The sequence below is a fragment of the Carassius auratus genome, chromosome 13, assembly GCF_003368295.1.
Source record: "Carassius auratus strain Wakin chromosome 13, ASM336829v1, whole genome shotgun sequence".
NCBI classification, from domain to species: Eukaryota; Metazoa; Chordata; class Actinopteri; order Cypriniformes; family Cyprinidae; genus Carassius; species Carassius auratus.
Genome location: NC_039255.1, coordinates 17,828,008 through 17,849,722, shown reverse-complemented (window position 1 = coordinate 17,849,722; position 21,715 = coordinate 17,828,008). Strand labels below are relative to the sequence as shown.

Genomic DNA, 21,715 nt, shown 5'->3' with positions numbered 1-21,715 from the left:
GTTGACAATATATTACAGTGTCAAATATTATATAATAATGACTTACTATAAAGTATAAAATATGTTTGTATTTTATTTATATAGCTTCACAATTTGACTTAATTACAAATACAATTTTGCCTGAATCACTGAGATACTATTACAGCTTTTATAAATATTTTTCATAAGTAAAAACAGTTTTATGTTTTCCATTTTTATTTTAATTTGTTAACTTTTAAGTAATTTTGTTGTGAGTTTTGATTGTTTTAGTCTTAAGGTTTTTTGTTTGTTTGTTTATTTATTTGTCTTGTTTATATTTTTATTTCAGTTTTACTTTCAATTATCCTAGTAGATAAAGAACTAAATTAAAGTTAAACTAGATGAAAATGGTTTTAGTTTTACTTAATAATAACTCTGTCTGAAAGAACGTTTTCACATTTAATTGTACTCAAGAACTAAAAAGTAGCTTGAGAACATGAAGAAATCAAGAAAATAGACTTTTCTCTTTAAAGTATCTTTGATTCACAAACCCTTTATGCAACATGCTTAATCAAACAAAGTGCATTGAAAGTGTAAGGCTCGAAGACTCACAGACAGCTTGAGAATATAAATATTAGGTACAAATTTCTATAAATAGTACTTGTAGATTTACTTAGCACCTGTTTTCTTTCATTAGAGCCCCAAAGGGATTCAGGTTCTAAAATAATAGTAAAACTAGCAGTTCAGCCTCAGACCACCAGAGAGAAAACAACTGAGAACTGAGACTAGAGCTTCAGAGGTTTTTATCGGTGGTAAAACTGGTAATAAGGGCCAAACAATTCCATTGTAAGAATGTTGCTACAGACAGCTCTAAATGATGGATTATAAGAGCATATAAAGTTTTATAGTAATTGTGTGGAAAAAGAGTGCACAATTTAAGGATTTGTTTCTCTAAGCTGCTCCAGAAATTCCACAGTTAGCCTTCAACATCATTCATGATGAGAGGGAAAAAAAAATCAAAATGTTAAAAGAGAGAAAGAGAGCAGCTTCTTTATAACATCTCTGTCTAAGCAACCAGTACCATGGATCAATTACACAGATCCCAGATTTGATGTATGTGCAGCCGTTCGGTAGATTCAAGCAATCAAATAATTTGTTGTTGTAGGTCGAGTCACGCAGAAACAAAAGAGGGACAGATGATGGAAGCCTATGCAGTACAGTATTTCAGTATTACAGTAAGTTCATATACTCTATATTTAATGATGAAATACGTTTATTCATATTCTCACCCCTGGTTTCCACTGAAATCACATCAGATAGGACACTGAGAGCAGGCATTAGCCAATGAATCAGTCCATACATCTGTTTTGACTTCTCATCTGGCGCAGAAAATGAGCAGTATTTGTCCGGGCACAAAGTAAAAGAACAGACAGGACATCACTGCTGAACTGGGCTCTGAGATTGTTTGGGCTTTGTACAGTGGGTTTGTTATTCTAACTGTGCCTTCCAAAATGGAACAATCAGAGCCTTGTATAATCCACTTTCACTTTAACGAGTCTTCCAAGATTTCATAACCGCCCAACTGACTCCATTCACAGTATTAATCGACATTTGATTGGAGTGGCCACAATTTGGCAGCTTTGGCAGCCAAGTATCTTATAATTAGACATCTTATTTTAAAAGCAGTCTGTCAGACCTCTCACAGTGACCTTAGTCTTCGTTTGAATAACACATTCTAGATCTAAGTGCCTGTATAATCCAAATAAGCATCACATCCTCCAATCAGAAAGCAGAACTGCACGTCAGCCAAGACTGAAACAAGATCACAGTACATTACAGAGATTTTATCCCACAAACTCAATGGGGATGGGAAAGATAAGCTTTTTTAAATAACTGTAAAAGCAATAAATAAGAAGTAATCCTGAAAAAATGACTACCATTGGACCATGATGAAACACACTGTGCAGACATTTTTTGTAAAAATATGCTGTGAATATTAAAAACAATGCATGTCTCTGAAACAAAATTAAACTAAATAACTTTTCGCTGGTGAACAAAACTCTAGCCAATACAGTATGTTATAAATAACAATAACATGAATGATCAAATTGATAACAATAACAAATTATATATACACCATGAGTATATCCAAATGTCGAAAAAATTAAAACTATATTATCGTCTATAGGTTCCCCAAACACTTCTCTTAAATGGCAAGTTAAATTTTGTAAGGACAAGGTGACCGCAGTCTCCTGAAACCACAACGCTTCGGCCCATCTCAACGCAGCCCCGGATAATTGCAGGATAATGAACGAGATTTTTATATATATATATCCAACTTTATTTATTTATCCTGGAGACAGTAGAACAAAGACACACAGGTTAGCTTTCTCAAAGGTAAGTATATGTTACTTCAGGAGGTTTTCTGAAAGTGAGGTGAGCTGGGGATGAGATCGTGTGGTCGATTCCTGTCAGAGGGTTGCCGTGAACTGCTGCTGAGGTGACTGCTTTATAGTCCTTGTGATGAGGTCGCTGATAGGGAACAGGTGTGGGTGATTAGCTTGACAGGTTCCTGACACTAAGTAGGATGATATTTACTATATAGCAAATTTAAACTGCTTGATTGCTTCATAGCAAAATCTACTACAGTATATTTGGGCTGAAATAATTTGACATCATTTTCTTTAAAGCTGCTTTTGAAATGTGAATTGTGAAAAGTGCTACATAAATAAATTTGACTTGAAATTCAGATAAATGCTTGCATTATAGCATGTAAATGTCTTTTGTTGCATAGTTGCTGTCAACAGACCTTCGTATGTTTGATTTCATAGTACATTTTGATTGTGGTGTATGTGAATGGACCTTATTTGTCATAATTTTTTCGGTTATGCAAAATGTGTCACATAAAGGAGGCATCTACACTTCCAGTATTATGATAGCACAGAGGTCACAGTATGTTTACCCACATAAGACCAGATGTCTGTAAAGGCAGACAGCAGAGGAATGCCGCTTCCAAAGGACTCTTTCAGCATCTGTTTCCAGCCTGGACTAGACTGTTTCCTGTGCTGGAGTCTCAGGATGAGCCGGCATTCTCTCTCCTCTCAAGCCCCAAAGGCAGAAAACAAACAAGGCCAATGAAGTCATCTGCCTGAGCACCCTAAGGGAGGTCTTCAGTTTCCCTGACAGAGCAGAGCGAGAGGAAAACGTGTGTGTTTCTGTATGTGTATTTGAGAAAGTGAGTGAAAAAAAGTGTAAGTGCATAATCTCTATAACAGATGGGGAGCTGTGGTTGATCAATTACTGTTTTTCTGCTGTCAAACACACGATCTGACAACGATGTGCAGCCATCCAAAATGGTCACAGAATTAAGTGAAATGACTTCATGACTTAAATATTAAGAACAAAACTGCATGGTACAACAGAAATAAAGCAAATGCACAGGTGAAGTACTGTAAATGACTCTTTGGAGCATCTCTGTGAACTACAGAAACTTGAAAAGTGCTGAGAAAGAGAGATAGACTGACAGAGCATATATTGCTATCCATTTCCTCTGGGATAGTGGATTCCATTTTGATATGCAAGGCTGTATGTCTAGCGTCTTTATAGGATAAAGAATTAGTGATAAAGAGCTTTTGTTTTGAGTTTTTATCCACATTCATAAAACAAGGGAGCTTACTGTAATAAATAAGGAAGCCTTTGTACTGTATGTCTGTATGAATATAAGGCAACAACATTTGTTAGGATTTACATTTTTGAAGATGTGTATTCTGATGCATGTTTCAGGCCATATAATGTCAGTATGAAGTCTGGAAAAGAGTGTTCAGGGAAAATAATAAAAAATAATGTCCATATTCAACTAATAGTTTCATGCAGCTATCAGGACTATTTATAACTCTTAATTAAAGTTTTTTTTTTTTTTTAAATAAGGCATTTTCTTTAAAAATGACCAAAAATATACAGTACATACTTTACTTATGAGTGAGGACCAAGCAAAATGTCTCCCTTTCCAGTAAAAATCCAAACTGAAAACAATTTTGTTATTGGTATAAAGAAGTTTTTGTTAATTAATTAATTAAACGGCATTAATACTGAATACAGTATTTTTGTTCAATTAAATAAAACTGAAATAAAATAAAATATAACTTAAAAATATAATAAAAATATAAAATATATATATATAAAAAAGTGGATTACTAAATGGAGAACTAAAATTACTAAAACTAAATGGAGTACTAAAATTAAAAAAATAAAACAAAACTGAAATAAAAATAAATTATAGATAAATACAAAAACTAAAAGATAAAATTAGATAGCAAAATTACAAAAAAGCTTGCCTTGAACTGAAATGAAAATGTTAGCTTTTTTTTTTGATAAAAACTAATACAAAATATATACTATAACAATCAAAATAATACTAATATTATATATATATATATATACATATTATTTAACAAAAAAATTATAATAAAATTACACAATAAATAAATAAATCTATTTTGATAACATTTAAAATGTTTGTAAATTATACTGTTCATTATTACCTAATGAATGTTTTATGTCCATTTACTAAAACAAAATAACATTCAAAACATGTTTTTAACTATAAAAATGCTGGTTGTCTTAATAGGAGTGATGTTGTTGTGGTGCCCGGCATGAGAGAGATCTAGAGTCCATATGGAGATCTGATGGGGTCTGACAGGACGCAATGCTTCACCGAGACAGACCGGCCAACCCACAGCAGAATACTCTATAAATACCCCATCACTACCTCTTTCTCTTGTCCCCTCTCTCATTTAACTCATTAAACATGAAATGAAGGCAGATGCATTAATAACCAAAGCGACCGTGCAAATTAAGCATAAATAAAGCCCAAAATCCTTATTTAGATATTCTGCTCCAGACGGCCATGCGTGAGGAGAGACTCTGGGGGGAGTTACGTAACTGACTCTAATCCTTTGTGCTATGCAGCACAAAAACAGAAGAAGCGGCTTCACCATTAAAAGAGTCGGGACAGCTTCTATCCATCTCAAATGATTGCTTCTTGGAAACTGTGTTTATACATTGTGATATATACAGATAAAATGTTAATGACTGGCAGCCTAATATTTTTATAGCCTGACAAAATTGCTTCAATATTTTTCCCTCAAATTTTTACAGCTCTGACAAAAATTCTACATGTCTGGAGTCTTATTTTCCACATGAATCAGAAAGAATCAGAAATACACCTGAAACAGGATTAAAATGTCAAGCAAATGAGCTGATCTCAGTATTGTGATACTTTGATCGACATCCGGTTTGTATTTTGGTTCTGTAGGGAAATGCTGAGTCATCAAATAAACCTAATACGTCCTCTCAAATCAATACTGACACACAACTTCAGTACTCTACACTAATTTGGCAGCAGTACACATAGTGACCTGTACAAGCCAGTGAACACAAACCACATTCCCGCTGGCTGGTCTCCCAGATGAGCTGTCCTGGATTTGTTCACCTCTCCATGCTGCTGCCTCAATGACAAGCAATGTGATACTCAATTAAACCCGACTCATTTTCTCTTATTCTCCTCTGAGAGGTACAAACAGGTTAAAGTTCACACATTCAGGACAGAATCCTGCTTTTGGCATCCGACCTACATGAATTGGAAGGTCATACTACATGACAAAGGTTAAGCAAATTGCCGCTTTTTCTAAGATTGGGTACTAAAAACAAATTTTGCAGTGCATGCTGATAATGGTCATTTGCAAAACACATTTTTCATGAACCGCAGGCTTGGCTTTCCAAACCCATAAGACTTTGAAACCTGAGAGATTTTAGTCCAAGTCTTCTAAAAAACATGATAGATTTATATTATGAACAGATATTATCTCGCCTTCCATGGCTTTTTGTTTATTAGGCGTCACTACCAAAGTGAGAAAGAAAAAGCCATGCATTTATCTGCCTGATGCGATCATGACATTGATAAATAGTTGCAGTGCAACACTAAAGTTTTAGCCGAGCACTGAGAAAATTAAACGTCTCCAAATATTTATGCATGTTATCCATCTGTGCCTTTTTCGTTAAGTTAGACTCCTATTTCTTTCTACAGAAATCCAATACTGCTCTCTTAGGACAAATGATATGTGCACAACAGTACCACAAAATGCTAATGGATGTGAAATAAGGTTTACAACTCTATTTACTACAATTGACTTACTCAGTTAATAGCTTACAGGTACAGTTTTAAAATAGTAGATCAATTATTACTTTTATTCAGCAAGACCACAGTAAATTAATCACAAAAAAAATTTAAAAAGCTGTTTTCAACATTGATAATGTTTCTTAGGCAGCAGATCAGCATATTAGACTGATGTCTGAAGGATCATGTGACACTGAAGACTGGAGCAATGATGCTGAAAATACAGCTTTGACATCACAGGATTAAGTTACATTTTAAAATACATTAAAATTTAGGGATTTGAGTACTAAATGAGAGACCGTTTGACTCAAATACACATACATTACTGATTCCTCCATTAACAAAGAAGCAGATCTGTCCCTAAAAATAAAATAAGCACCCAAACAGCATAAGGAAGAAAAAAAAAATCAATGATGCATTTAAAGAGAATTCGGTGGAAATCCATCTGCTCCATCACGGCTTTATATGACAGCTCGTCTCAGCCATGAAAGCTGTGATTCAGAAAGTCTCCTGGAAATGTCAGGGAAGTTTTTGGACAAGGTGGTTGTAGTGACATAAATCAGAGTTATGGGGAGGAGAGGTTTCGTGTTTGTGTTGTTGAGGAGAGGGGTAATAAAATTACTGTGGGGCTTGCACTGAACCCCAGAGCTCACAGGCGGAGCCGCGAAAACATCAGCAGCCAAAGACACCATTCCTCATGTCCTGGCTCCAAAGAAGGGGTGGAGGAGAGAGAGCCAGGGGCTGAAACACCACACAGGGAGAGAAAAAAAACTAGTTCTCTTCATTTCCAACTGTCTGCAATTATGGTGAAATGTGAATAATCTGCACAGCGTTAACATTCATAGAGGCCATTTATGGCACACGCCTATTTTCTTTTCATTTTGGAATGGGAAAAGACATGAGAGAGAGTTGATGAGAGTCAGCTGATGGAGTGGGCTGAAGAGGGAACAACACCACAGGCGATCTGGCAGAGTCATTCACTAAACTCCATCCACATGGAGCTCACCTCACTTCCCACAATTACAATAACTGCAAACTTTCACACACTCACACATGAATTCTTCATGGTGATGCTGTTAAAGTTCATTTGATTTTACAAGCTATGAGGAACTTAACTGTTCAGGAACCTTTACCTTTGGAAAAGGTAAAGGCTGTGTCTTTATACATCAATGTATTGTCACGAGCCACAGGGTTTAATTTGATTTTGTTTGTGTATGTTTTTTTTTTAGCCGTGATTCCCATCCACTTACATTATAAGACTGATAGACTGCTACATTTGACTTAAAAATCATAATTTGTGTGTTCTACTGAAGAAACAAAGTCACTTACATCTTGGATGCCCTGGGGGTAAGCAGATACTGGAAATTTTCATCTATCCCTTTAAAAACGAGCAAATTAAGATGTTTGAGGAATCAGGCTTTGTTTGTGTGGTAATTTAGTACTTCCCAGATAAGTCATTATTTCTATACACAACGCCTCAGTGCAAGCTAATGGAATGTCAGAAAAATGTGTACTTCATTTAGTGAGCTCTTTGCTTTCAGTTCTGCTTGTTAAGGCTGATTTATACTTCTGTGTCCGCAACCTTTACGCAGCAGGCTATGCATCAGTTTTCATTTATACTTCTGCGTCCTTGTCCGTGGCAACGTGCAGTATACATATGCAAACCACTAGTCTGTAGTGTCTACGTGCATGTTGCTTGTGTAACTCGCAGACCACGGCAAAAGCCAAAGAAGAAGTGGCTCGTTGGAGAAGCATTATAGCCGTGACGGAGCCAAATAAATATCAAGTCATTAAATCATTATTTAAACCTACAAAAAGGAGACAACAACAGAATAAGAGAAGACGGCATTCTTTCCATCTCGTCAAAGACTTGTACCACGGCAAATCAACACGTACTGTTGTACAAAGCTATTTAGTATAATAAATGATAAGACACTTGTTCTTTGCTTTGCTTTATTTTATATAAGAAGATGTAACATTAAAATATATTAAAGTGCACATAAACATACGTAAAATTCAAGTACATACAGAGGGAGGGATTCCAGCAGACCAATCACAGCGCTTGTTGTCAGCAAAGAATTGATGCGCTGTTAGATTTTTTTTGAGATGTGCATGTCAGGCTACGCCGTCCTACACATAGTCTACGTCGTAGCTACGTAGTTAAAACTGGCCTGTTATGGATGCTACTGTCACACCGTCATAATGGACACCAACGAAACAGTATTGTGTCTGCTGGACCATCTCTTGACACTCTGACCTCATCCTAATACCTTCACGTACTTCACAGATGCCTTTCATCATAGCAACAGTAGAGAGGTTAACAAAGCCATTGAGGAGGTCAATAACCTTGCTGCAGTCATTCAAGGCTTTTGGAGATTAAGTGTGAACACATGCCATAGATTCACGGTGCTTTACAAAGCTGTGACTTCCAGACTCGTGTCTCTAAGGTAGACAGATAATAAGTCTGTCTGATGGCCTAAATGTGGGATGGGGGTGTTTGAGGACACAAAATGAGAGCTGTTTATATTGCTGTGCTAGGCTGTGTGGATCATAATCCCCTCACAACACGGGGCACTACACGGCTCTTTAGAAATGCCTGAGAGACTGCCATCATGGTTCAGCATGACTGGACTGATCATAAACCCTCTAGAGACTGAGACACATTATTTCAAACTATAGATGTGCAATCTTTTAACCTGAGGTTCGCATGCAGCCATCAATTATACAAGTGACAAATTTCGCTAAAGATTGATTTCTGGATTATCTTTATATTACATAGTCGGTAAGATTCTTCAGAGGGTACGTCAATAGGATTTCATCAGCTCTATAATTGAATTGCTAACGGCATTTATTTATGGCTTCTCATGAACTTTATGTTCAGGACAGCTAATTTGCATATGGGTTTTTATGCATAAAGGGCCTTGGTAACACTTTAGTTTAAGGATCAGTTCTCAGTATTAACTGTTAACTTATTAGCATGCATATTACTAGCATATTGGGTGTTTATTAGTATTTATAAGCAAATATGAATGGCTTATTCTGCATGACTCTCTTTTAGATCCCTTGATCCTAAACGTAACAACTGCCTTACTAACTATAAGTAAAACAGTATTTTATAGAGAGATAAGTTATGGTTAGTAGTTAGTTAATAGTGAGAATTGGTCCCCAAACTAAAGTGTCACCAGAGCCTTTATAATGCAACATCAAAACAATTTACAATAATGCATAAATAATGGCTTTAGTACTTCTTTTTCTATTTAAGAAAAATGTAAAGACACTGATCTATATATAACAAACTAAGAAAAAACCCTAGTCCAAACACAAATAAATAAATTATAAAGTTTATTAAATATTAAATCATTTTTTTCTAATTTCTTCTATTTTAATTTTATTTATTAATACATGAATTTATTTAAAATATGTATATAAATATGTACTAATTTTCATGTTCTTCCAAACCTGTACAACTTTCATTCTTCTGTGGTTCACAAAATAAGATGTTTTGAGAAATGTTAGGCTCCGTTCACACTTTCTGTTTTTGGGATTGACAACCGCATTTACTCACAGGAGTCTTGAAATGTCCTGTTGACAAAGCAACTTAAGCCACGTTTCCACCGCTGGAACTTTACCCAGGAACTAGGGACTTTGGGGTGGTGTTCGGTGTGTTTCCACCGCAGGAACCAGGATCTAAATAAAGTTCTGGGTAAAAAAAGTCCCCGCTGGCGAAGAAGTACTTTTCCAAAGTTCCGGAACTTTCGGGGGCGGGACTTGGGCGCTAAACATGCTGATTGGTTCACACAGCACTGTGATTTCAACCACCATTTATTCGGATAATTTTCAAAATATTACTGTTATTGTGTCATGAAATGTAATTTTAAAAGTATTTCAGGCGAGAATGTAGTTGTTTAAAACTCAAATCTGCAGTTTATTTATAAAGCCAGCGCCTGTTTAAAAATGTGTTTTGCCAATTTCAGAGAAGGTAAGCTCCAAGCGATCAGTGAGAGCACAGTGATCATGTCTTCAACTCGTCTACTCTCTCTCTCTCTCTCTCTCTCTCTCTCTCTCTCTCTCTCTCTCTCTCTATATATATATATATATATATATATATATATATATATTTAGTACAGACCAAAAGTTTGGACACACCTTCTCATTCAAAGAGTTTTCTTTATTTTCATGACTATGAAAATTGTAGAGTCACACTGAAGGCATCAAGGGCTATTTGACCAAGAAGGAGAGTGATGGGGTGCTGCGCCAGATGACCTGGCCTCCACAGTCACCGGACCTGAACCCAATCGAGATGGTTTAGGGGTGAGCTGGACCGCAGACAGAAGGCAAAAGGGCCAACAAGTGCTAAGCATCTCTCGGGGAACTCATTCAAGACTGTTGGAAGACCATTTCAGGTGACTACCTCTTGAAGCTCATCATGAGAATGCCAAGAGTGTGCAAAGCAGTAATCAAAGCAAAAGGTGGCTACTTTAAAGAACCTAGAATATGACATATTTTCAGTTGTTTCACACTTTTGTGTTATGTATATAATTCCACATGTGTTAATTCAAAGTTTTGATGCCTTCAGTGTGAATCTACAATTTTCATAGTCACGAAAATAAAGAAAACTCTTTGAATGTGTCCAAACTTTTGGTCTGTACTGTATATATTCATATATATATATATATATATATATATATATATATATATATATATATATATATTAGGGGGTCAGTCTGTATAAATAGTGATTACAAACTGGTTAAAAAGCTTCAGTGCCTCCAAACATATATCTGATTCTCATAAAACAGACTGCAAACTTGACATTCCCCTTCCATCTTCCACTCTTGAGCTAATGTTTACACATCTTATTATAAATCAGAGGTTAAAAGCTCGGCAGTTGTAAAGCATGTTGTAAACTCCAGCATGTTGCATGGTTTTCTTGTTTGTAGTCATTTGAAGATGCACTGGACAAGCCAGCAGCACAGCAGAAAGAGGTGAGTGTCAGAGCGAGCCTCGGGCAGAGCGAGCTGCTTGTCTCTTATCATAACTCACATCGCCATGGGAAGCACTGTGCAGTGGAAACTGTTGTGAGCCCAGGACCCCTGTGTTGCATCAGCTGGGAGAAAGAGATGGAGAGAAAGTGCTGCATGCTTTACATATCTCGCAGGCCAAAGATCATAAATCAGGGGACGTACAAAGAGGACAGTGTTTTTATAATGTTTTCTTTCTCAGTGTGGGGGTGTGCAGATTTGCAGAGCAGATTCCTGACTAATGGAAAGCAGGCCAAGCACGAGACGCTGTGTTACTTCAGCGAGCGCTTCTCTGTAAAAGTGCATGATATATCGGGGGCCAAAATATTATTCTTTAATAACTGGGAACATTTATTATTAATATTAATGTTGATATTGAAATTACAGCCATTATTTTGTCTTGTTCACTAATAACAGCCATTATCTGGGTCCCATTCACTAATAATTCACATGCACACAAACGTTTTTGCATAATGCATAATGCACATGAATTTTTTCTTAACTCATTCTGAAGTTAATGAATTTGGATTATTCTGAATGAGCAACCAAGTGCCTAAGGACACAACTTTTCCTTTACATCCTTTTGTCACTCTCAGCAAACATACTCTGCACTATAAAGATTCAATCTCGCATGAAAGCACATGTAATAGGATCAAGCAACAGAGAGTGTCATCCTCAGTACCAGTTCAAACACAAAAAACACATTGCATTATTTTAAACAGCTTGAGATTATAGATTAACCATCTCATTAGTCATGTATGATCTAAAATATATGTAAAAATTAAAATTTTCACAATGTGAATTTATTGTTATTATAATCTTTTTTACAATTTCAGTATATGAATGTTATTGGCGAATCATGATTTACAATCACATTTTTTTCATTTGAAGTGATAAAGGATAATAACAGAATAGAAAAAGGTGAAGGCATATCTGCCACAAAATGCTGCTAATTGTTTACATTATTACACCTCTGCTACATTATCGTCCCTAAAACTGCATTGCATCCTTGGGGAATGTGATATTTATCATCTATGATAATATTGTAATTTTAGTTTGAAGAGTTTGGAAGCTGACATTATGAATGCTTACATTCAATTGATTGGCAACAGCCTATAAAATCTTATTATTCTAACTGAATTTATTGATTAAATGCAAAAATTTGACATGAAAAGATACATATTTTCAGTGCACACAATTTAGATAACAAAAACATCTATAAAGTAAAAAATGCCCCTGGAAATCGATTTAGGGCAGCAGATATCACCCCTTAATGAAAAAGTTTATTTCTGTCACTTAAACTGACCACTACACAGAATATGATGAGCTTTGGATGTCAGCTGTCCATGTCCAGCCAGTGTACCAGCACAAAAACACACTCAACAAAGTACTGGCTAATTACCATCATCAAGATATAATTTTTGGTCAGTATTGTATTTGGTAAATATCAAATTAGACATGCACCGCTAGTGCATTCCAATTCTCTCATCATGCAAATGTATGCAACATCAAACATCACTGCCAATCACATCTTGCTGCTCCAAAAACAGGAAGTGGATGGGCATCTTTGTGGGAGGAGCTAACAGCGAGTCACTATCACTCTCTGAGGTGAGTAGTGAAGCTTGGGTTTGCTTGTCATCAACATCACAGCAGTCAGTGGCATTACCCTGACATCTTGATATGGATTTAGCAGAATAATGGTGAATAATTAACACATTCAAGCATTTCATTTATTTGGTTCAATCCTGTCTGAACTAAAATTGCCCTGTGCTTTTTGATAGTTTGAGATTAAGGAGAAGCCCATAATCGAGCCGAGCGATGCATATTATACTCTATTATACTGTAAATCCATCAAGAAAGTTAATCCATGTGATATGATTTGAAGAAAGTGAAAGACAAACCCAAGAAATCACATTAGTGTGGGCAATTGGCACACATTGATTTTCTCTCAGGAATATTAATGGATGGCTCCTCCCTCAACATGATAAGATCAGCTGCTTCCAAACACACAGAGACCCATAAATAGACACATTTGTATATCTCAGCAAATCAGCATCAAGAACACCAGATCTACTGTCAGAACTATAAGGATGTAAAAATAACATTTTTCTTTCAACATTTAGACAGCAAAGTCTTGGTTAATTTAATCATTGGCTATGTTAGAGCCACTCCAGCAACTAAATAAAAGATTTACGGTATTCTCTGTGCCAGAGATGAATTTTTCCCATACCAACCATATTAGAGATAACCTCGTAAATTTAGTGCCCTAGAATGCCGGTCGGTGTATTGACGTGCACTTCCAGTCAAGACAAAAATGGCAGGCAAGTTTACAAAGCAATGCCTGCCAAAAGCCATCCAACACCCTAATGAAATTACAAACTCTATCTTCATTCATGCAGCAGATGCCAAATTCGTTCTGAAACAGATGCTTTGCTCGTTTTATCAGTCTATATATTTGTCAATCAAACATTAAAGACTTTCACATGTCAGGTCAGTAAGGCTGTCACTGCAGCTGGTTAAAAGTTATATGAGATATATGGAATGTATGTCACATGACCTAGTGATCGTTGAGCACTTGTGTCCCATTTCCCACACACTGTTATAGTACTGTTATATATACACCACATTGACTTGCTTCTCTTAAAGGGTTAGTTCACCCAATAATCAAAATTATATCATTAATAACTCACCCTCACTCACCTTTGAACCAGTGAGACCTCCGTTTATCTTCGGAACACAGTTTAAAATATTTTAGATTTAGTCCGAGAGCTCTCTGTCCCTCCATTGAAGCTGTGTACGTCTACTGTCCATGTCCAGAAAGGTAAGAAAAAATTCATCAAAGTAGTCCATGTGACATCAGAGGGTCAGTTAGAATATTTTGAAGCATCGAAAATACATTTTGGTCCAAAAATAGCAAAAACTATGACTTTATGCAGCATTGTCTTCTCTTCCGTTTCTGTTGTGTGAGAGTTCAAAACACTGCAGTTTAGTGATATCTGGTTCGCGAACGAATCATTCAATGTAACCGGATCTTTTTGAACCAGTTCACCAAATCGAACTGAATCGTTTGAAACGGTTCACGTCTCCAATTCGCATTAATCCACAAATGACTTAAGCTGTTAACTTGTTTAATGTGGCTAACACTTCCTCTGAGTTAAAACATCCAATATCCCGGAGTAATTCATTTACTCAAACAGTACACTGACTGAACTGCTGTGAACCTTTGTTGGCAAGCACAGAGGTAAGACTTTTCTTGCTGTTGGTCTCCAGGTTTCCACACATTTCAGGAGGGATTTTGATCCACTCCTCTTTACAGATCCTCTATAAATCCTTAGGGTTTATTGGTAACTTTAAGTTTCAGCTCCCTCCAAAGATTTTCTAAAGGATTGAGGTCTGGAGACTGGCTAGGCCACTCCATGACCTTAATGTGCTTTTCCTTAAACCATTCCTTTGTTGCCTTGGCGGTATGTTTTGGGTCATGGTCATGCTGGAAGACCCATCCATGACCCATCTTCAGTGTTCTGGCTGAGGGAAGGAGGTTCTTGTCAAAGATTTTACAGTACATGGCCCTGTCCACTTGCCCCTCAATGCAGTGACGTCGTCCTGTACCCTTAACAATACAGCCCCAAAACACGATGTTTCAACCTCCATGCTTGACTGTAGGGATGGTGTTCTTGGGGTCATAGTCAGCATTGCTCTCCCTCCAAACAGAGTTGAGTTAATGCCAAAGAGTTACATTTTGGTCTCATCTGACAACAGCACTTTCTGCGAAGCCTTTATTAAATGTTCTTTGGCGAACTTTAAACGGGCCTGTACATGTGCCTTCTTGAGCAGGGGTTATCTTGTGGGCGCTGTAGGATTTCGTAGTGTGTTACCAATGTTTTGCTTGGTGACTGTGGTCCCAACTATCTTAAGATCATTAACAAGCTCCCCCAGTGTAGTTCGGGGCTGATCCCTCACCTTTCTCATGACCATCCTTACCCCTTGAGGCAAGATCTCACAGGGAGCTCCAGACCGAGACAGATTGATGGCTGTTTTGTATTTCTTTCATTTCTGAATAATGGCTCCAACAGTTGTCTCCTTCTCACTAAGCTTCTTGCTGATGGTCTTGTAGCCCATTCAAGCCTTTTACAGATCTACAATCTTGTCTCTGACATCCTGTGGCATCTCTTTGGTCTTGCCCATGGTGGTGGGAGAGGTTGGAATGTAAGATACAGATTGTGTGGACAGGTGTCTCATTCACATAACGAGCTGACATTATGAGTAACTTCTTAAAGTGACAGGACTAATCCGTGTTCCACATGGGGACATAACTAATCTGTGGGAGCCAGAATTCTTCCTGGTTGGTAGGGGATCAAATACTTATTTCACTCAATGAAATGCAAATAAATTTCTAACCTTTACATAATGTGTTTTTTCTGGATTTTTTATTGTTGTTGTTGTTGTTGTTGTTGGTATTCTGTCTCTATCCATTACAATAAACCTAACATGAAAATTACAGACCCTTGATTTCTTTGTTAGAAGGCAAACATTACAAAATCAGCAGGGGATCAAATAAACACTTTCAGTATATAATATGGACTCTAACTTTCACCCAACCATTTCCATCCTAAATACTCCCAATGGAATGCCAGAAAGCAGCTGGGTATGGCGGACCATGTGCAGTGCCAGAATATCAGTAAGTTTATCACCATTTGGAATCTCCAAAATTGAAAGATGGCTACAAGTACAAGTAACAGTGGTATGTGAATGCTGCATATCCTGTTTCACATACTGTAGCTTTTAAAGCCCTCAAAAATACATATAAACATTACGCTAATTAAATATGTCTTATAATAAGACTGGAAGTCCAGAGAGGGGCTTTTCTGACAGTGTGAAGAATATCTTAGAACAACAGAAAAGTATCTAGTTATATTTCATCTTCCACTGATGGAAATCACAAGTGGGTTCCTAGAGTCTGGTGGTTTTCAGTTAACAAGATCTTACTCTATGTTTACAGAAGAAACAGAACTCTTCTGTGGAGTGTGGTGAGCTTGACAGGTATGTTGGTCAAAGTTAACCCTGAATCTTTTAAAAAAGTCGGAGGAGGAAAAACATGACTGATGTTCTTGTAGTGTGTTTAAGTACTTCAGTGTCTCCTAATTTGACAAATGCTTGAATCATTACATTATAATTACTGGGTATTTAATGTCTTTTTCTTCACTTTTAAGTTGTTTCAATACAATATAAAAGGCAATATTGAATATTTAACTGATTTACAATTTTACAGTCAATAAAAACACTGTCTTACAGTTAACACAACATGTACCATAACTCTTTTCATCACATAAAACAAATGTTGTTTTAAACAACAACAGCTGGCTGAAAAAAGCTGTGGTACTGAAGTAGCATTACTGCTTTTTTGGGGGAGGGTGTGAGTTAAAATCGGGGTTGGGGTGTAAAATGTGACAGATAAAGACCTCTTAACACCAGCAAAACCTTTGTAAGTAAACTGTTTTGTGAAACACACACAAACACACCCACACACACACACGCACACACACACACACACACACACTGTATTCATTCTCAGATAACATCATTAAGGGTCATTAGCAAGTCACAGTTATCATACAGTGCATACCACTAAAAGGTGAGATCTGAACCTACTGAGAATGAACTATGGGGGTTTGTGAGAATGTGTTAAATACACAATTCAGAGCTGAATACAAAGACTATTCAGACAATGTCTCCAGGAGGGACACTTCATATGCTGTAATTAAAAAGACACTGGGATGCCATAATTACTTTTGCTGGGATAAATTGGTGTCTGCCTACATTCAACATAATTATGACCTTTGTAAGATCACTTCAGTCACTTCACTCTCACGGGCAAACGAACAGCAAAAACAACGTACACAAGCACAAATGAAGATGAACTAGATGAACTTTGTCATTTGTTTTAATAATTGTTAAAATATAGTGTTAGGCTACTAGTACAAATGTTGACGAAACATTTTACACATGAAGTCAGCAAATTAATATAATAAACTTTAACTTTAAATCTTAGACTAGTATTATTTTTAACACATGTTACACATATGTAAATTGTGAATTATTATTATTAATAGTGACGTTATAAAAGACATACTGTAACTATACTGTAGGACAAATTACTAAAAAATAAATACTACAGTAACAAAAATTGCTAGCTTGTAAGCAATGTATGTTAAAACGACTTTCCATAAACAAGACATCAAAAATAATCATCTGTAACGCTGTGGGCTCAAACTCGCACTGAAGTTTTCAATCAGATTTCAGTCACTCACCGTTGACAGCGTGAAGAGCGCTTGAACAATCCCGTGCATAAAGAATCAACGCTTCTGAAGAAAGCGTCCTGGTATTTTCACTTCTTCCAAAGGATGGTGAAGTTCACGCAGATCTGAGCCGCCCTGGCTCTACTCCTCTCTAAAGTAGGGCAAACTCCCGTAGCTGAAGGTTAACACGGGCAGCCGCTACACATATCTATGTCCGTCCTCCTGGAAGCGACTGCTGCGAGCTGGCTGGAATCCCGCTGATGGGTCGCGCTGCCCCTCTCTCTCGCTCCGCGCTGGACCGCCGCTGGCAGGAGCGCGAGAGTGCGAGAGCGCGCCTCACATTGGCTCCCCACCGCTGATCTGGAGCGACACGCTGTAAAGCTATGGGAGAATGGCGACGCGCGGGGGCTCGCGACGGGCGACACGTTCAAGTTCACGAAGCAGCTTGAACTCTGTTGTAATTTATGGTAAATGTCAATGTCGAACTAACAGTAGCTAAACCGGCACTGCACCGTCTGCTTATTGGACACTTATGCTGACGCGAGAATATGTCGACTATAAACATTTCGTAATTCGTATCAACAAAAATATAATAAAGATGTCATAATTGCTGTATTTCTAGAGCTATAGGTTCTGACAAGGTTTTAAGTTCACAAAAGTCAGTATGTTACCTTTTTTATGGAATGCTGTCACATGTTTTATTAATCTGTCAAGTTATAAATTGCAGTATTTGTTGCCAGAAATGGTTTAATATTTACATTTTGCTGTTTAATTAATGTCTTCATGCTTCATAATTAATAATAATCTTAAATAAATAGGTTCTATTGTCACAACTTACCCTATGGTTTGACAACATGCAAACATATGTTCAATAAACTGTATTTCTTTTTCTTTTCAGAGCAATAAAAAAGACAATAGATACAAAACTACAAAAAAGTAAGTCCTCTGGTCTGGAAGAGTCTTTGAAATATGACTCAGTACTGTTTAAGGTAAAGAACTAAATAAACACAAAGGCTGAGGGGCACAAAGAGCAAAGGAGTGGTATTTGTTATGGTCTATGTAGGTACAACATGTTCTTGTCCAGTGACTCTGCTATGGGCTTCTCGGCTCAAAACTGATTTATTAGTTTTTTTATTTGCCCTATCTTTCACATATATCCAAAAGTTCACATCTGACAGCATCAATACAGAAAGACATTGATTAGCATGCATGTCACATCCCTGTCTGTTATTCAAAAATATACTTTTATCTGTAAATGTCTATATGTGGTATAAATATACAGTAGCCTAGTAAGAGAGAGACTGTGGGGGGCTTACTGGGGGTTTCAGCAGGACAACAAATATGTCCCATCATTCACTGTTTATAACCTGATTTCAAAGCCAGTAATAGCTTTTGAAAAAAAAACTTACTGGAGGCAGTAATAATGCTAAACAAACCATAACCAAAAATCGAAAGACCATAGCAGATCTAATGATATGTGATTAAGTAGTCTTAAGTTTGCAGTTTTATAAAGTTCAACTGCAGTTCTGGTGTAAAGCCAAGGTTGTCATAAACAAAAATAAAGGCTCTTAGTTCATACGAGTTCATTAAACTAAAAGGTCATGGGGCTCAATTAGACTTTCAGTTTCAGATCAACGTAGCAAGCCTGAAGGGATTCATTTGCATAATTCAAAACCTGTTAAATCAGGGGCACACACTGCAGCATAAACATTCCCACATGTACTGTACACCCTTGTACTGTACAGCCTCTCATACAAAGCTCATCTCTTTGTCCACTAATCACTTCCCCAAAACTGTTAGGACAAAGATAAAAAGAATAGGCCAATAAACGTCTATTTTTCTCCTCAGCTTGTTTGAAGCTCTGTTAACTGTTGCATTGTCCTTTTATTAAGATTTGTTTGAGTGAGTACCACAGTCAAGCAATAAATATCACACAGTTAAAACTCCAGATTAATTTAAATAAGCCAGAATAGACATAAAATGAAAGAAATCATTATTTTTACTTAGAATTTTACCCGGGAAGTGAATAAGTAACAATTAAAGCTGCTTTTGTCCTTGCACGTGGGAAAATCACATTGGATCCAGGCTGTTGAAATCGGATGACCCTCAGTGTGAGTTCTTGTACCCTGTAGACTCTCTAGAACTGTCACACACATTATAGAGCTGTCTACACATTGGAGATTATTCAAATCAGTTTTAAGCTTTTCAATAAGTATGCTACAGACGCAACACTGTCTGGACATCACAGGACATACTCTTCAGCAGATATTTTTAATATTGATGGCATTAATATTGTCAGTTGGAAATGTGTTTCCATCTAATTTTCCTTCTCGGAAACCTCTGAGAAACTATACTTCAATCCATTTTTGGTCTTAGAAAGTAACAAAAAGTGTAAATGTAATCTGTGGACCTGTTTCAAATAGGACCTTGACAGCCAGGGCTTCTCATTTCTCCAGCCAATTTCACCATCAGTAGAAGATTCAAGACAAAGGTGGATAGAGAGAAAGAGGAAGAGTGAGAGATAATGAGCTGTTTACCTGGTTTCCTGCAGCTTCATTTAACTTTACTAAAAGTCTTAGGTTCAGAGTTTGATGCACAGAGATAGACAGCTTTTGCAGTTATGAAGTAACTGAAAATAAATCAGTTGTCCTCACTGCAAAAAAAAAAAAAAGAAAACAATTATATTAATAAAATAGAATACTAAAAAAATAGATGTACTGTATAATGATGTATTTGCAGAATATGACTTAAAATAAGCTGAAAATAAACTTTTAAAAGGAACAAAACATTTAGATATCTTTTCTGGTCAAACTCCGAAATTCTGGTGCAAATTCACCTCTCTCTTGGCTATACTAATACAATAATTGGTCCAGTGTTTATTCCATGTGCTAGACTGGTAAATCACACTTTTGTTGTTGTTATGCATTTATGCATGTCAGTTTTTCTACTTACTATTCAGTCCATGTCATGTTAATCATTTGGGTATCATTTTATTTGATCGTCTACTTTAGATATTGTACTAAGTAACTTTGCACCTATATGATAAATAGCAATCATTAGAATATAAGTACACTTTCTGATTAATATCTGCCAACACTTTACTTTGATGGTGCACCAACAGAAATTCTAATGACTATTAGGAACTTTTCAAGTATGTCTACTTATTCTACTAATCCTAACCTAACAGTCTACTAATATTGTAATGAGAGTTACTTGAGATGTAGATGCAAATTAATGAGAGATAGTTAGTAGCAAAGTTACTTATAGTTAGTAGTAGAATATCTAAAGTGGAGAACATCAAACGTGTTACCATCATTTGGTTGTGGTTACTTAAAAAATAAATAAAAACTTTAAGAATGTCCCTGTTGTATACCTACTTTTTGAATCACCACTATATGTGCAATATAACATCCTAAAGCAAAACAGCTGAGAACCATTGAGTATAAGTGAAATGGCAGCGATCCATAACAATAACATAACATGTCATGTGCATTTGGGTGGAAGTTTTGGATCAGAATCATAATGTTATCATATTAAAATATAATGTGTCATTTTCTTCTTGTACTAAATAGCTCATGATACTACATGAATGGGTGACTTATATGGATGGAAAAAATGTTTTGGCCACAATACCACTTTGTAAACCAAGCAAACATCATTCCACCCACAGATAAAAGAGCAATAAAAAAGCAAACAAAGAGGCCAACATAACTCCTGACATGCAATAATGTGAAAAGTTTTTAACCAGATCTGACTGATAAAGACAGGGTCTTTATTCATTTTGTTGGAGAGAGCTTATACAGAAATCCCGTGGGGTTTCTGGATGAAAATCCTTGCCATATTTTATAATGCCTGCCATATTTTCAGGCCATTTGCCCGTTTAACAAATGCTGCAATAAAGAACGAGAACAAAAGAATGCCATCATGACTTTTGTCAAACAAGAACTAGCAATAAACAGAATCATGCTGGTACTTATTTATAATTTATCACAGATTTTCCAGATGGAAAATCTTACCAATGCCCTGCAGATTGAGGTACTTAAAAGACATGAAGTCAAAGAATGAATTATTGGGAATAAAGCTAAATCAATCTATATGTGAGAAGAGTGCGAGCACCAAGGGTATTACTGGGCAGCATACTGTACACTTCCAAGCAAGATCATAATTACTCTATTAAGTGACTTCAAAGGAAATCCAAAAATAATGAGTGCAGACTAACACTAAAGTCTGTGCCGCACTTTAATTACTTCAGCTCCTCTGGAGAA

General features: G+C 36.5%; 1 protein-coding gene across 1 annotated transcript in view; it reads right to left on the bottom strand.

Moving 5' to 3' along the window:
* LOC113112924 (leucine zipper putative tumor suppressor 2 homolog) overlaps positions 1-17,808 on the bottom strand; it is a 57,247-nt gene extending 39,439 nt beyond the window's left edge. The window contains exon 1 of the mRNA XM_026278860.1: positions 17,463-17,808. The gene's annotated coding sequence lies outside the window, so the exon portion shown is untranslated. The remainder of the gene's footprint in view (positions 1-17,462) is intronic.
* Between the last annotated feature and the right edge of the window lie 3,907 nt (positions 17,809-21,715).